At 41.7% G+C, this 13,916-nt stretch overlaps 1 protein-coding gene across 2 annotated transcripts in view; it reads left to right on the forward strand.

The window, feature by feature from the left end:
* Window positions 1-6,558: 6,558 nt before the first annotated feature.
* Window positions 6,559-13,916, forward strand: part of mrvi1 (murine retrovirus integration site 1 homolog) — a 66,909-nt gene continuing 59,551 nt past the window's right edge. Inside the window, exons 1-2 of one of the 2 annotated variants that reach the window (XM_061882925.1) lie at window positions 6,559-6,796; window positions 6,887-7,186. The gene's annotated coding sequence lies outside the window, so the exon portion shown is untranslated. Of the gene's footprint in view, window positions 7,187-13,916 lie in introns of both variants that reach the window. The other variant, XM_061882915.1, reaches the window with a different exon arrangement.

Raw genomic sequence — 13,916 nt, forward strand, 5'->3', positions numbered from 1 at the left:
GATGTTAAAGGCAGTGCGGTCACGGCAGCCCTTAATAATGTCGGCCGGGTGAAAATTGGGACAAATTTGGAAGAATGGTTGCACCGGTAGATTGTCGGGAGGTGCAATGAAATTCAGGAGTCTCCCAGAAAAACCGTGAGGGTTGGCTTTCCTGCGCTAGCAATGCTAGGGCGGGAACGCCATTCATAGAAGGTGAATTTATTAAAAAGTGCATGTTAGATTTTTTAAGAAATATTTTCTTGCGGCCCAGCCTCACCCAGTTTCTGCATCCACATTTTACCACAGGTAAATTGAGTTTGAGACCCCTGTCTTAGATGATCTCGGGCCCGGAGAAGCCGGCAGCTTTTCTGGATGTTGATGATGAATGGCTTTTGCTTTGCATAGTAGAGTTTTAACTTGCACATACAGATGTAGCGACGAACTGTGTTTTTCTGAAGTGTTCCTGAGCTCATGTGGTGATATCCTTTGGAGATTGATGTCGGTTTTTGATACAGTGCCGTCTGAGGGATCGAAGGTCACGGTCATTCAATGTTGGCTTCCGGCCATGCCGCTTACGTGGAGTGATTTCTCCAGATTCTTTGAAAATTTGATGATATTATGGACCGTAGATGTGGAAATCTCTAAATTTCTTGCAATTGCAGTTTGAGAAACGTTGTTCTTAAACTGTTTGGGGTGTACCCCTCCCCATCCATTCTTTTGATAGACATCATTTTTTGGGAAGCTGTTTTTGTACCCAATCATGGCACCCACCTGTTCGCAATTAGCCTGCACACCTGTGGTATGTTCCAAATAAGTGTTTGATGAGCATTCCTCAACTTTATCAGTATTTATTGCCATCTTTCCCAACTTTTTTGTCATATAAAAAATAGTGAGGTGATGATCTGTGGTCTTAGCGACCACTATTTAACCTTCTGCACGCACAAAATAACTAAACCCAAAGCCAAAGGTCACATAACAGCTCAATCCAAATCCCTTTAAACATACTCCAGAGATCATTTCAACCTTAAATTAGGTGAGTGGGACTGGTCCCCTGTGCTCACGAGCAAAAATTCTTCGAATACAAAAAGTGTAAAACTGAAGTAAAGTTAAAGTACCAATGACTGTCACACACACTAGGTGTGGTGAAATTTGTCCTCTGCATTTGACCCATCCCCTTGTTCACCCGCTGGGAGGTGAGGGGAGCAGTGGGCCGCGCCCGGGAATCATTTATGGTGATTTAACCCCCAATTCCAACCCTTCATGCTGAGTGCCAAGCAGGGAGGCAATGGGTCCCATTTTTGTACAGTTTTTAGTATGACTCGGCCGGGGTTTGAACTCCCAACTTACCGATCTCAGGGCGGACACTCTAACCACTAGGCCACTGAGTAGGTAAACAACCCATCAATAAAAACCTCAAATCACTCTTTACAACATTCAAAAAGCAATGCAATAAATTAAGAAATAAGACAAATAAAAGTGTCGTCACAATACCAAATTAGCTTTCAAATTGAGTTTCTGCCGTACAAATTAATTAAAAATAGGGGACGACGTGGCGCAGTGGGTCGCGTTTCCCTGCCAGCAACATGAGAGTTCCAGATTCGATCCCCGCCTTCCAAGTCACTGCAGTTGTGTCCTTCGGCAAGACACTTCACCCTTACTCACAGTGCCAGTTACACTGGTGTATGAATGTCTGCTGGTGATCAGAGGGGCCTTAGGCGCAAACTGGCAGCCATGCTTCCGCCAGTCTACCCCAGGGCAGCTGTGGCTACAAATGTAGCCTACCACTTCTTCTGTGTGAATGTGAAGTGAATGAATGATGGCTTCTCACTTCTCTGTGTGGGCTTTGAGTGTCTAGTGTATAAAAAAAGTGCAATATTAATCTAATCCATTCTTAATATTATTATTATTATAGTATTATGAGAAGGTGTGGCGCAGTGGGAGAGTGGCCGTGTGCAACCCGAGGGTCCCTGATTCAATCCCCACCTAGTACCAACCTCGTCATGTCCGTTGTGTCCTGAGCAAGACACTTCACCCTTGGTCCTGATGGGTGCTGGTTAGCGCCTTGCATGGCAGCTCCCTCCATCAGTGTGTGAATGAGTGTGTGAATGGGTGAATGTTGATGTAGTGTCAAAGCGCTTTGAGTACCTTGAAGGTAGAAAAGCGCTATACAAGTACAACCCATTTATCATTAATCATTTATTATAAAAACCTTAATATTGTTGAATCTACCTTTTTCAATAATGTCTCTTTTCAGCTACAATAAATCTAATATAAAATGTCTGCACTGTTCATATCTATGTAAGGGGGTAAACCTAAAAAATTAGCATTGGATCAAATACTTACTTTTCTAGATCTTTTTATATTGTATTTATTTCTTCTCCTTTGAGTAATGCTAGCAGGGTCCTAGTGCCCCCATTTGAGAACCACGTGCATTAACAATAGCTCACATTTTAATCAGTGTAATGCTTGTTCGTCACAAAAATGACTTAAGGTCTAAATCTTGTCTCGTCTTGCTATTGTAAATTGTCAGGTGTGTCTACAACTTATATTGGTAGGAACAAAGATTAAAAGCTGTTTATTATTTGTACAAATAAAGGTCTCTAGTAGTCACATCCTTCCTTTAAAAAATGAGTATAGTGCTTTTATTCCCCTGCATTACTAACCCGAACAGATGACTCAATAATGATTCTGGACTTAGTTACCAGGTTGTTGTTGTTGCCCTAGTGATGAAGATGATGAGGGAGGGTAACCATACCTCCTGAAACAGGAGTCAAAGAAGACCAGCTTCCCTCTGCCCACACCTGTAGTGACAAATAACTATTTCCAGTCCATTTCTTTGTGTCAGTTCAATGATTGGTCAAAGTGATCTCCCCCTCTGTTGTCTCGGTACATTTGCATTGCATATGACTTCCCGTAACATGCAAATTAACGGTTTTCCTTCTGTTTTGCTCCAACAGGTGACAAAGAGCAAGACAACTGCAACGAGGTAAGACATGTACCTTCTCTTTTGTGGAATATCTTTGCTTCTTTGGATGCAAGCTACAGCTTCTGTTTTTATTGCATGGTACACATTCTTTCTATAATACCAAGTAGAGATAAATTAATCTTATTCCAATGCAGTTCCTAACTCACAAGGGAATTTTAATTTTGATTATCTTAACATAAAAGTCATTTAGTTTTTGAAGAGCGTAGACACTCTCAATTAACTTCAGTCCTATACAAAAATATCAAACATAGTGTTTTTTTATTTTGATTATTTCAAAGGCTTTTTCAGTTGAAATTTGTGACATACTGTGATTAAAAGGCCTGCCAAGGGTTAACAAAAACATTTATTTTTGTCAAGGGCTACAGTTGATTGAAAGATTTGAGCAAAAATTTGTGAAAAAGAATAATTAAAATAAATACAAATATTTTTTTACGCCCTTTGAACTGTTTGGGTTTGGAGTATGGACAAATACATTTCATTGTGTCATACAATTGGACTTTGAAGACAATTGGACATTGACATTTACAAATTTAACATGGAAAAATCTCTCTTGGTAAAACAACATGTATAGTGGTGTGACAGAGCGAAACATCTGTCACAATACAGCAACATTTACTAAAAAGAAAAAAAATATCTGCCTCGGGCCCCTTAAAGATAAATTAAAAAAAAACTCATGCACTGGGAAGACAATGATTTACAATTTATCACAGGAAATATACACTTTTGCATCCTAAACAATACTGAACTTTTTGTAAGATCAAAAACTAGATCATGTACAGAATCGCAATAATGTGGCATTAGCTATGTGTACATGGGCAACTTTCATTTAATCTGATCATAATTAGGATTCGGGCAGCACGGTGGTACTGGGGTTAGTGCATGTGCCTCACAATACGAAGGTCCTGAGTAGTCATGAGTTTAATCGCGGGCACGGGATCTTTATGTGTGGAGTTTGCATGTTCTTCCCGTGACTGCGTGGGTTCCCTCCGGGTACTCCGGCTTCCTCCCACTTCCAAAGACATGTACCTGGGGATAGGTTGATTGGCAACATTAAATTGGCCCTAGTGTGTGAATGTGAGTGTGAATGTTGTCTGTCTATCTGTGTTTGCCCTGTGATGAGGTGGAGACTTGTCCAGGGTGTACGCCGCCTTCAGCCCGAATGCAGCTGAGATAGTCTCCAGCACCCCCCGCAACCCCAAAAGGGACAAACGGTAGAAAATGGATGGATGGATAATTTGGATTCGAATGTTACTGTATAGGCAAGGCTCCACTTTTCAGAATGCACTAGCTAAAAGCTAAATTACATTGGGTTTACCATACACATGCTACCGATTAGCATTAGCGATTTTACATGGCGATTTCAACACCTCCAAATTTGGTGATCAAAACTACAACTGAGATGCACGGTACAATCAAAGAGCTGGTTTGTAATAAATACAATATTTTCAGTATAAACACTTTGTAAGACTCAGACATTCTACTTATTGACAAATATTACTTTTTGGCAAAGGTATCATATCATAGTCTCTTCGAAGGCTCTGCAACCTTTACTTTATCAAAAGACATTTGGCTGTCTCTTCCACTAAAGAAAAGTGGAATAGAGCCACAAAACGTAACACAGCGAATATTTATATTTTTCAATTTTACGGAAAAAAACAATCTTTGCAGGTGAAATTAAATTCACCTTTCTTATTTGGCAAGTATTCATGGTTAGCTTACCCAAAGGGTTGCACGCTTCTCGAGTGTGCAACCCCTGCAACCTCTAACGAGACAATTTTCTCGTTGTGGCGTGGCTCAGATGGTAGCGCGGCCGTGCCAGTAACTTGAGGGTTTGATCCTTGCTTCCGTCATCCTAGCCACCGCCGTTGAGTCCTTGGGTAAGACATAGGGGTGTGGGAAAAAATCGATTCGAATTTGAATCGCGTTTCTCACGTGCGATTCAGAATCGATTCTCATTTTTAAAAAATCAATTTTTTTAAATTGATTTATTTTTTAATCAATCCAACAAAACAATACACATTAATACCATAACAATGCAATCCAATTCCAAAACCAAACCTGACCCAGCAACACTCAGAACTGCAATAAACAGAACAATTGAGGAGACACAAACACGCACAGAACAAACCAAAAGTAGTGAAACAAAAATGAATATTATCAACAACAGTATCAATATTAGTTATAATTTCAGCATAGCAGTGATTTAAAATCCCTCATTGAAATTATAATGATACGTTTATAAAAAAAAAAAAAAGAACAATAGTGTCACAGTGGCTTACACTTGCATCGCATCTCATAACACAATGTGTCCAATATTTTCACAAAGATAAAATAAGTCATATTTTTGGTTTGTTTAATAGTTAAAACAAATTTACATTATTGCAATCAGTTGATAAAACATTGTCCTTTACAATTATAAAAGCTTTTTAAAAAAAAAATCTACTACTGTGCTAGCATGTCAGCAGACTGGGGTAGATCCTGCTGAAATCCATTCATCCATCCATTTTCTACTGCTTATTCCCTTTTGGGCTCGCGGGGGGCGCTGGCGCCTATCTCAGCTACATTCGGGCGGAAGGCGGTGTACACCCTGGACAAGTCGACACCTCATCGCAGCCTGCTGAAATCCTATATATTAAATGAATAGAGAATCGTTTTGAATCGGAAAAAATTTGTTTCTGAATCGAGAATCGCGTTGAATTGAAAAAAATCGATTTATAATCAAATCGCGACCCCAAGAATCGATAATGAATCGAATCGTGGGACACCCAAAGATTCGCAGCTCGAGTAAGACACTTTACCCAACTGCTCCTAGTGCAACCCGGACTAGTTTAAATGTAACTTAGATCATGGGCTTCACTATGCAAAGCGCTTTGAGTCACTAGAGGAAAGCGCTGTATATAATTCACACTTCACAACTGAACACTCAGGCTTCCAGTCTCTTTTACTTGCCTTCCTTGCATCTCAGAACTCAGCCTGTGTACATTTGTGGGCTTACAGACATACAGGCGGAAATTATAGAACTCTTTTTAAAAATGCTAACTTTTCTCACTCCGGAATCAAAAATAATCTGGAGGAGCCACAATAAGGAGGCAGAAGAGCCACATGTGGCTCCAGAGCCGCAGGTTGCAGACCCCTGATCGATGCTCTACTGCCTTCTAATTTCTTGGAATACTGTACAGTACAGTACTTGCAAATGATACATAAACATGTAAGACACAATATGACAACTAGACCTAACAGCACAATATAAAGAAAATATTTTAATAATAAAACGTTTTTATGATAAAGATGTATAAATACATATGTGGAAGTCTCTCTCTATGGTGGGTTCTCCTGGTGCTGACAGATCTCCTGGGAGCCCAGTGCTCAGCTTTGAACAAAGTATTTAGCTTTTCAGCAATATTAATTCTAGAACTTTTCAGTCTGACGTGGCTCTGTGTGTGTGTCTCGCTCTGCTCAAACTCCCACCACGTGTCTCGTACCAGCTGCTGCTAATAAGGGTGACAGGTGATTAGATAACAAGTCCCAGCTGTGGGCAATCTACTGATCTGCCGCTGTCTTCGAGGCCGGTCCTTACACATCCGCTCCACGGCAGGCCCGCAGACCTCGCCCCCCCTCACAACATACAAACATTTTAAATATAAAAATACAAATAAAAGTGTATATTTATATACTTTAAACAAATAGCTTTTATTAACACATTTGAACACATACAAAAGTACCGACATTTGGTACAGTTGTATTGGTATCGATGTCCAGGTACCAGAATTGGTACAGTATCAATTAAAATGTAAACAATACCAACCTTACTCATGAGCATTAGGAATAATAGTAAGTCATTTTTACGAACAAAAAACTTTCAGAACTTTATTGTTAGTGTTTAAAATGTGCATATTTCCCACACATGGTGGTTCCTAACAGGTTCGAGGGGGATATGCGGTTTCCTTTTTACTGGTGGAGAACTAACTGACTAACTAGTCTCACACACACTGCACTCACACTCACACTGAAGCAGCTCAGAGAGGCATACAGCCCTTCTCCTTAAATGGTCAAAGCTCCCAGGAGTCAAAGAGAGGCTGCTGCTGCTGCTGAAAAAAGACAGGCAACAGAGGGGATGGAAGAAGGAAGTGGAGACGAAGAAGCTGGAGACATATTCTGAGAAAAGGCAGAGTGTGGTGACAGTCGGTGTGAGCGGAGCGCGGGAACCGGAGCTGGACGCAGGTAACAGTCCACGCTGACTCTACAGGTCATGATGGACGGCTACGGCTTACTTAGGGTTGTCCTTGGTCTTAATGCATCAGAATCATTGTTTAAAGTGTTTCCTGCGCGTCTTGTAACTGATGTTGTGCGTTTGCACAAGTACGTGTTTTTCTGCAAGTTTTCAAGTGTGATAATCTACTGATGCAGCTGAAAGTCAGCAGATTTACTGACTGCACATCTTTGTTCAGTCCTTCTCACCAAATTGCCTCGTTATCGCACTTTGCGGTTCACTAGCAGAGTACTTCCTCTGTGGGACCAGGCTTGACTCAAGCTTGTTTGGTCTTATGCAACATGAGGGGAACAAGGGTGATGACGGTCCCCACGTCGCCCTTCAGTGCTTGTCAGAAGGACTGTGTATTGTAAAAGGCAGAGACAACAAGAAAAAGACTACCTGGGCTCTGTGTGTGTGCGCGCACAAATGTTATTCCTGTCCCGTCCTCTTGTCCCACAGGAAACAATCAGAGTAATTTAAGGCTCAGCAAATATTTATCTCGCTCCCACAGTCACATCTGCAGCATGGAGACATCTGCAGCACTGGTTGGGGTCTATATTGTATTGCACACCACAAACGAACCCTAATTTCAACGCACAGTAAGAAATGATGTGGCCAGATATAAAAAAAAACTTGCCTTGTAAGAACAACTAATCATTTTATAAGATACAGCGCCTTGCAAAAAGTTCTCCATTGGACTGGGATCTTGACTTTGATTTAGCCACTGAAGAAGATTTACCTTCTTGTCTTTGGACCAGCTGTGTAGATTTTGCTGTATGCTTGGAATCGCTGTTTTCCTGGAAAATAAATCTCCTGCTGAGCATAATAGCCCAGAGCATGATGTTGCCACCACTTTGCTTCATGGTGTAGATCAGGGGTCTCAAACACATGGCCCGCGGGCCAATTGCGGCCCGCGAGACGTTATTTTGCGGCCCGCACCTTGATGTGAAAATGTAATGTTGGTGCAGCCCGCGAGTTTTATTTGAATGGCGCTTTACAGCGTCATACTTGTATACCCTCGAGTTTTCCGTGAGACTCCCAATTTTCAGTGCCCCTCCAGGGGTAATCATTCTCCAGAATTTCACCCAAACAACAATATTAAGGGGGAACCGTGGAGGCACTGCCTTTAACGTCCTCCACAACCTTTACAAACAGCGTGCCAGCCCAGCCACATGTTGTATTTGGCTTCTATAGACGCAGTAAGCGACTGCAAGTGTTAGGACGAAGACGGGTGGAAGGAGACGGCACAACAGTGGAAGTCCAACTCAATATTTATTGAGTATTTAATGATTACGTGGGATGTGTATGCTACTATGTGTTGGAGTGTGAACTATGTGTTGGAATTAACATATGGAAATACCGTAATGAATGTTGTCGTGCGTGTTGGATGGTGGCGTCCAAAACCAGAGGGAGAAGGCAAAAGCAATCCGGTGTCCGAGCGTGGTCGTGGGACAGGAGAGAGCGTCCAAAGTCCAGGCAATGTGTCGGGGATCCAGGAGAGCAAATCAGGGTTCCAGAGAGGATGGCAGCAGGAATGGAGACAGGGGTGCAAGCAATAGCAACGTTCCAACGACGAGGGTTCAGCGGCGGGAATCTTTATTCTGTCGTCCGTGATCACTGCCAGGTCTCTTGATAGGTGATCGCCTCCAGCTGTGTGTGTGAGCGGTCCGCGCTGCGCGCGAGGGGGCGTGTCTGTGTGTGGCGCGTGTGGACGCACTCAGAGTGGAGCCGCCGAGTGCTCCCGCAGATGAAGGCAGGGAAGACTGAGCATGTGTCATAACAGCAAGACATAGTTGATCAACAGCCCCACAGGTCACACTGAGGGTGGCCGTATAAACAACGTTAGGACTGTTACAAATATGCGCCACACCGTGAACCCACACCAAACAAAAATGACAAACACACTTCGGGAGAACATCCGCACCGTAACACAACTTAAACACAACAGAACAAAGATCCAGTATACCATGCAGCCCTAAATATTCTGGGATATAATAGGGGGCGGGGGTGTATATTGTAGCCCGGAAGAGTTAGGGCTGCATGGGATTCTGGGTATTTGTTCTGTTGTGTTTCTGTTGTGTTACGGTGCGGATGTTCTCCCAAAATGTGTTTGTCAATCTTGTTTGGTGTGGGTTCACAGTGTGGCGCATATTTGTAACAGTGATAAAGTTGTTTATACGGCCACCCTCAGTGTGACCTGTATGGCTGTTGATCAAGTATGTCTTGCAGTCATTTCCGTGGGTCTGAAGAAGCCTCATACAATATGTGACTGGGCCGGCACACTGTTTGTATGGTGGAAAAGCGGACATTAAAGGCAGTGCCATCACGGCACGCCCTTAATATTGTTGTCCGGGTGAAAATCGGGAGAATGATCGCCCTGGGAGATTGTCGGGAGGGGCACTGATATTCGGGTGTTTCCTGGAAAGATCGCGAGAGTTGGCAAGTATGTTGCTTGGCCGGGAAAGCCATTCAAAGAAGGTGAATTCATTAAAAAGTGCATGTTAGATTTTTTTAAGAAATCTTTTCTCGCGGCCAAGTCTCACCTAGTTATTGCATCCAGTGGCCCCCAGGTAAATTGAGTTTGAGACCCCTGGTGTAGATGCTGTGTTTGTGGTGATGCACAATGTTGAGTGTTAAGCAAACATAGGGCCTGATTTACTAAAGGTTTGCGTTTACCAAAAGATGTGCAATCCTGATAGCACACACAAAGCCGATCTACTAAACGTGCACTAAATGGATTGCATCTCTTAAGTGAGCAGAATAAGGCGTACACTCCATTTTGCGTCTCTGTTATAATTAATATGCAAAATATATGCTGATCGTCAAAACACCACAAGACTGAGAGGCGAAAATGCAAATAAATTACACAGCATGCTAAATGTGATCTATCAACACTTATCACTGTTTGGCATTGTTAGGATTCAAAACAAAAACAGATTTTGAAATTCAGGGCAGACAATATATGTATGACGCATGCAAATATGATATAATGGATGTGAATGCCAATGCGGTCCGCTCCCTGTACGATCAGTGTCAGAGCTTGGTCCGCATCGCCGGCAGTAAGTCTGACACATTTCCAGTGATGGTTGGTCTCCGCCAAGGCTGTCCTTTTGTCACCGATTTTGTTCAGAACTTTTATGGACAGAATTTCTAGGCGCAGTTAAGCCGTTGAGGGGTTCAGGTTTGGTGGCCGCGGGATTAGGTCTCTGCTTTTTGCAGATGATGTTGTCCTGATGGCTTCATCTGGCCGGGATCTTCAGCTCTCACTGAATCGGTTCACAGCCGAGTGTGAAGCGACCGGAGTGAGAATCAGCACCTCCAAGTCCGAGTCGATGGTTCTCGTCCGGAAAAGGGTGGAATGCCATCTCCGGGTTGGGGAGGCGACCCTGCCCCAAGTGGAGGAGCTCAAGTACATAGGAGTCTTGTTCACGAGTGAGGGAAGAGTGGATCGTAAGATCGACAGGCGGATCGGTGCGGCGTCTTCAGTAATGTGGACGTTTTTCCTATCCGTTGTGGTAAAGAGGGAGCTGAGCCGGAAGGCAGAGCTCTCAATTTACCGGTCGATCTACGTTCCCATCCTCACCTATGGTCATGAGCTTTGGGTCATGACTGAAAGGATAAGATCACGGGTACAAGCGGCCGAAATGAGTTTCCTCTGCCGGGTGGCGGGGCTCTCCCTTAGAGATAGGGTGAGAAGCTCTGCCATCTGGGAGGAACTCAAAGTAAAGCCGCTGCTCCTTCACATCGAGAGGAGCCAGATGAGGTAGTTCGGGCATCTGGTCAGGATGCCACCCGAACGCCTCCCTAGGGAGGTGTTTAGGGGACGTCCAACCGGTAGGAGGCCACGGGGAAGACCCAGGACACGTTGGGAAGACTATGTCTTCCGGCTGGCCTGGGAACGCCTCAGGATTCCCCGGGGAGAGCTAGACGAAGTGGCTGGGGAGAGGGAAGTCTGGGCTTCCCTGCTTAGGCTGTTGCCCCCGCGGCCCGACCTCGGATAAGCGGAAGAAGACGGATGGATGGATGTGAATGTCTCATGCTGGACGTCAATAAAAACTAAATTACAAAACAAAAGAATACATATTACTAACATAAATCCTATGTGATAAAAACTTCTTGAAATGTGCATTTTTTGCGTTTAGGAGGAAATAACTGCAATCTCCCTCACATGTACTTCCAGCGGCAAAAAAAAAGTGGTGTCAGTGTAGATGCACTGCACCACTGCTGCTCAAATGCCCATAAAAAGTGCTAGATGTCTCCTGCTTGTTTGAAAACATAGCAAAACGCCAAAGGAAGAAGCATGATAACATGAATGTGCTGCAAATGAGTATTCCTGTGGGGAAATTTCCGTTTAGTACGCACAAAATCCTCATTTAAATAAGGCTGTCTGCACCACTTTTTAATTGCACACAAAGTCTTGGTAGCTCATGAGCAACACAGCCACTAACAGTACACATTATTTTATAGTTTCCACACCCTGTGGAGCGCGAGGTATTTGGATCTTAATAAACCATGGCGAATGTTTGCATCTTATGGACGACAGCGGGCATTAAGAAAGCTTTTGGTGGTGTTTCTTTCAATAATTATAATTTTTACTTATTAGTTGTAAATAATTAAAACAGCGCAGTAATTTGAAAGTGAGCTCTGGGAATGTGCTTAGTGTCTACTTTTAAGTCTGTGTGGTTCAAAACAAGTAAAACAACACAGTGTTTGTTTGCAGTTTTTGTTAAAATCTTGAGCCTTTTCAAGGTTTAGGTTACAAAGAACACTTAAACCATTGATAACAAATTCAAAAATCCCAAGTGAATTCAATGTTTTTGAACAAAATAAGCCAACTTTTGCCTCAAGTAACCAAAAAAGCTGCCGCATTTTTGGCCGTATCAATCACAAAAAAAAAGCCAGCTAAATCCTAGACGGACTGAATAGTAAATAACCTTTTCAATAGCATGAACAGTCCATCCCATTTGAACCTCTGAAGCACTTAACCCCTTCGAAGTAGTTGTAAGCATTTTAGTGGTCTCCCCATTATTCTTCTTCTCTCACTCAGTTTGTGACTATTGTCAACTATAGGCAGATTTAGTAAAATGTGATATCCTTTATTTTCTTAATCATGGATTGGACTGAAGTCTATGGGATGCTTTGGGATTTGGAAGTCTTCTGTTGTAAACTTTCATCGTGCTTTTTTCTTGAGGTGATTGAAGGGCTCTTGTGTCTTCATGTTGCACTTGCAGCAGGAATACTAGAAAAACAGAGACTGGACATGTTTTCATATTACAAGGACTCGACATGCATTAGGGATCGGTCACACAGCAGCTAAATTAGATAAGTTACTTTTAAGTGGGTAGATATTTATGCAAAGACTAATTGACGTTTGTAAAAACCTGTTTTTCATTTCAACATGAAATTTGCAATTTTTCAGATTATTGTCAATAGAAGCTAAATTTGACTGACCAATCTAATTTATAAAAACAATAAAGGCTGAAACATCCTAAGAGGGAATACTTGCAAGGTACAGCGGAATCTCGATTTACAAGTTTAATTGGTTCTTGAACAGGGTTCATAAATAAAAAAGACTGTATATTTGAGAAAATGACTCCATAGTACACACTATAAATATAAATAATGGGTTTTAGCCTCAACAAAATTCCATATTGTAGCTATAGTTTGCACACTTTGAACACAATATAAAGTGCTACACAGTACTGTATATCAAACAAACACAACAAGGGATTTATGGCTCAACATTCTATTTGATTTCAGCTAACATCCTGAGCCTAAATGAAGACCAAACAGAAGTTATGTTGTTCAGTCCAAGTCGCTCTGCCTCCCCCAACGTTGACTTCGGCACTCTGACCCCGTATCTCAGCGACTGTGTCACAAACCTGGGGGTTTTGATTGATTGATTGATACTTTTATTAGTAGTTTGCACAGTACAGTGCATATTCCGTACAATTGACCACTAAATCCCAGTAAAAATAATGATATAGTTAATTTCATTGACACAATGTACAGTATAAGTTTATATCCCAAAATCACCAGACCTAGTCGAATTTCATCCCACTCCGCCACTCTAATCGACAACATATTTACCAACGATATTGAAAATAAGACCGTAAGTGGGCTATTGATCAAAGATATCACTGACCACCTCCCAGTTTTTCTGATATTTGATTGTAACTGCAGGACAAAAAAATTAGAAAAGCCAACCCAATACAGAAGAACGAGATCAGAGGAATCCATTAGTTCATTTAAACATGATTTACTGGAGCAGAATTGGGATGTAATTTATGAAAATGGTGATGTTAATAGTGCTTACAATATATTTTTGAGAATATTTAGGTCATTATATGATAAAAATTGCCCAATAAAAGAATGCATCAGCAAAGGAAAGTATACGAATTGTCCTTGGATCACAAAGGGATTGCAAAATGCTTGTAAAAAGAAAAACACTCTTTACAGGGAATTTATAAGATTGAAAACAAAAGAAGCAGAAAATAAATATAAAAAATATAAAAACAAGTTAACTAATATTATGAGGTCAAATAAGAGGGATTATTATAAGAAATTACTAGATGATAATAAAAATAATATCAAAGGAATATGGAATTTATTAAACAGTATTATAAGAAACAGTACCTCTTCAAATAACTATCCAACGTATTTCATGAATGATGGTAAAGAAAATGATAATATTGAAGA

This window comes from Nerophis ophidion, linkage group LG02, assembly GCF_033978795.1.
Source record: "Nerophis ophidion isolate RoL-2023_Sa linkage group LG02, RoL_Noph_v1.0, whole genome shotgun sequence".
Classification (NCBI taxonomy): Eukaryota; Metazoa; Chordata; class Actinopteri; order Syngnathiformes; family Syngnathidae; genus Nerophis; species Nerophis ophidion.